Source organism: Struthio camelus, chromosome 10 (genome assembly GCF_040807025.1).
Source record: "Struthio camelus isolate bStrCam1 chromosome 10, bStrCam1.hap1, whole genome shotgun sequence".
Classification (NCBI taxonomy): domain Eukaryota; kingdom Metazoa; phylum Chordata; class Aves; order Struthioniformes; family Struthionidae; genus Struthio; species Struthio camelus.
Window position 1 is genome coordinate 25,799,871 of NC_090951.1, and position 3,361 is coordinate 25,803,231.

Sequence of the window (3,361 nt, forward strand, 5' to 3'; positions counted from 1 at the left end):
GCTCCAGTGGCGCAATGGGCCAGCGCGCAGTACTTATACAGCAGTGCTAAGCGGAGGGATGCTGAGGGTGTGAGTTCAAGCCTCACCTGGAGCATGGGCTTTTGATCATGCACTGCCTCCTCTTCCCTTGGGCGGTGCAGCTTCCTAGCAGCGACATCTGTCTCAAGCCAGACATCCCGGGACCTGCCAATACAGACACCTTGGAACACCAGAAGCGCTCGGGGCCGTTCCAGGCTTGACCTGGGCTCTGCCCGCATAGCACTCGGTTTGGGGCCCCGGAGGCAGAGCTGGGCTCTCCTCCCTTCTCTTCCGCAGAGGATCCAGACCCCACTCAGGGCGCAGATGCTAACATTTTCCTTTGCTCTTCAGCATTTGCCCTCCAGGCGGACACTCTCCCAGCACCAGCTGCCCAGCCTCACTGTGGCAGAGCCTTCCTAGCCAGCCTTTCCCCCTGCAGCCAGGCCAGGAGGAAGCACTCCTGGCTCTCTACACGCGAGCACTGCGGTGGAGCTGCAGGCAAAAGCTGCTGCCTCACAGCGCCTCTCACTCTGCAGCAGGCAAGGGAGAAAGGCAGCTCTGCCTTTCCAGGGAGGGTTTCTTTCCCACAGCCAGCTTACAGCTTGGCCGGAACAGGACTTAAGACTTCCAGCATGGTGGCATAACCTCAGAAAAGTCACACGCTCCCCCTGAAGAAAAAAAAAAAAGCGACTTCTTTCTCCCAGGGAAGAGCTACTTGTGTTGGGGGTCTCTATGGCGTGGGATGGCAGTTGCGGGTGGGCTGGGGCTGCAGGGCAGTTTGTGTGTGGAGCTGAGAGTGCCCTGACTGCAACACGGAGAGCAAGGGCAAGGGAAAGGAAAGGTGAAAAGCTGGGCACTTTCCAGGCAGAGTCTCTCAGTTCTCAAGCTTGGCCTGGAGAACGGAGAAGCTTGACTGCTTTCCCAGAAGCAGGGGTAGCTGTCACGGCAGCCCCCCAGCAGAAGACACTGCACGATCACTAGAAACCAGGAAATCATTTTAGGCACGAGCCCACTGAATGTTTGGAACAGAGAGCACAGAAGAGCTTCCTAGGCCATGGCATCTTTGGAAACAAACCCCTTGGCCTACCCTTGCGGGTGCCTCCCGTGTCTTTTCCAACTCTCCTTTTCACCCGGCGGGCTTTGCAAAACCATTGCTGTGACTCGGATTCGAACCGAGGTTGCTGCGGCCACAACGCAGAGTACTAACCACTATACGATCACAGCTGCCCATGTGATTGCCTTTCCTCCTCGGGCCATTTGTCCCTCCTGCCTCCTGCCCTCCTGCGGAGCAGCCAGAGCTGTCAGGTGACGGCAGGCTAGCAGGGAGAAGTCAGAAAATGCGAGTCTGTGTCCTTGCAGAGCAGCACCCGAACAGCGCAAGCCCTCATGTGCCTCCCTGGGAGAGGGGAGGCAAACTCACGCTCTAGATTCACCTTTTCAGAAGTCTCAGTTCTTGGGGATGGCAAAGAACTGGACTGAAGGAAGTTACGGGGCATGTCCAGGGGCTGGCGATGAGGAAAGGACAACTCTGCAAAGAGCGGCCCCGCGTAGCCAGCTGGACAGAGGGTGGTGTAGGGGGGAAGGCAGGTGCATAGCACAGGGGATACGAACTGCTCCGTGCCCAGCCCTGGCTCTTTCTGCTCAAGTGTCCCCTCCACCACGCACCCTGGGGTGCAGTGTGAGCCTGTGGGCGCACCTCCACAAAGAGCGACGGTCCTTTCCCCACTTGCTCTGCTCCTGCTGCTGGGAGAGGTCCTGGCGAGAGGTTGCAGCTGCAGGAGTGCTGCGCTGGGTGGCGGAGGTGGCTCAGCAGAAGGGAGCTGCTCCTCGCCTGAGCTACGTTGCAGCCATGCCCGGCCCTGGCCGCCATGCACCTCGCTGACCCTGCCCTTCCCTGGCTGACCGGGCTCCAGAGCTTGGCCTCAGACCCGTCTCAGCACTTTGGACTTGGCTGGCAACCACTGCTCTGTGCCTGGCCCTCGTTCCTGACACTCAACCAGCTCTCCCTTCTTGCTCGGGTGCTGAGGGCCTGTGCCCTGCCAGGGAGGTCCCTGCCTCACTGGCCTTGCTATGTCCCTCGCAGCCTGCTTGCCTGCCCTCGGAAAGCAGCCTGCTCCCACTGCTGGCTGCCACCTGCAGCAAGAGCGTGCTCACGTTTCGCACTGTGCTGCAAGGACAGCCGGAAGGGGCATCGGTCCCCTGGCGAGAGGCAATCCAGACTTCCCCCAGCCCAACCCATGCACCAGGACAGGAGTGTTGCAGTCTGGTGGGTATAGGTGAGTGGTGCAAGGAGCTGGATTTTGGCTCCGGTTTCTTGGAGAGGTGGGTTTGAAGCCCGTGCTGTCGGGCTTTGTTGTCTCAGGCTGCTGTGATTTGTGCCCAGCTGTGATTTTCTGCTCAGGGACTTTCCAGGTGCAAACCTGTGTCCAGCAGTGACCAGCCTCCCCGCCGACCGCCACCTTGCACTCCCTGGGCCTTCCCGCTGCAGGGTGCCTGCTGCCCAGAGGCTCTGGTTGAGGGCCTCGTTCTCAGAAAGAAGGAGGAATGCCTGCAGAGTTGCCTGGGAAGGCTCGGGCTGCCATGGCAATTTGTCTTCCTGACCGGCTGTGGGGGGCTGTGGTTGGAGGGGTTGGTCCCCTGCAGGGCAGGGCTGGTGCCCACCGGTGGGTGCACAGGCAGGCTGGGCATCTCCTCCCTGGTGGTCTAGTGGTCAGGATTCGGCACTCTCACTGCCGCGGCCTGGGTTCGATTCCCAGCCAGGGAAAGGCTTAGGGTTAGGGCTAACCCTATTGCCACAGCAAGCGAGGCCTTTCACCTGGGGGGCAGCGTGGAAGGAAGGGGACCCTATCAGACGCACAGGAGCTCTGAGCAGGCACGAGGAACAGGGCGTTTCCTCTGTTGCAACAACAGCCATCCTGGGCTTGCCTGTGCAGCCAGCTCCAGGGCAGCCCTGTCTTCTGCCAAATCCCCTTGCAGAATACCCTTTCCTTAGGGCTCCTGGGAGGCGCTGGGTGACAGAGAAAAGGTCTCTGGGTCTGCGGGACGTGACTCACCTGCCGCAGGAGCTGCCTTGTCTTTCAGTCCTAAGATCCCTGCACTACCCAGTCCCACAGAGGCAGGAGCAGGCGACTCTGCAGTGAAGCTTTGCTCTGCACATGCCAATGAGAGACCCTTCCCATGCTTCCTGGTGCAGACGGGGCCAGAAGGCCCAGGGAGGAGCTGAAATGGGCTCCTGGGCCCATGGGCAGGGTGTGTGGAGCATTGCTGGTCAGGGCCACTGAGGCCCTCAGGGCCCTGACAGCACCCAGGTGTCGCGTCCTGCTGCTACGCCACAGGGGACTCG

The 3,361-nt window shown here is 60.5% G+C and overlaps 2 non-coding genes across 2 annotated transcripts; one reads left to right on the forward strand and one right to left on the reverse strand.

Moving 5' to 3' along the window:
* TRNAI-UAU (transfer RNA isoleucine (anticodon UAU)) lies at positions 1-94 on the forward strand. Its single transcript has 2 exons — positions 1-38; positions 59-94. It is a non-coding gene; the product is annotated as a tRNA-Ile (tRNA).
* A 1,076-nt stretch (positions 95-1,170) lies between these two features.
* TRNAH-GUG (transfer RNA histidin (anticodon GUG)) lies at positions 1,171-1,242 on the reverse strand. The gene has a single exon. It is a non-coding gene; the product is annotated as a tRNA-His (tRNA).
* Between the last annotated feature and the right edge of the window lie 2,119 nt (positions 1,243-3,361).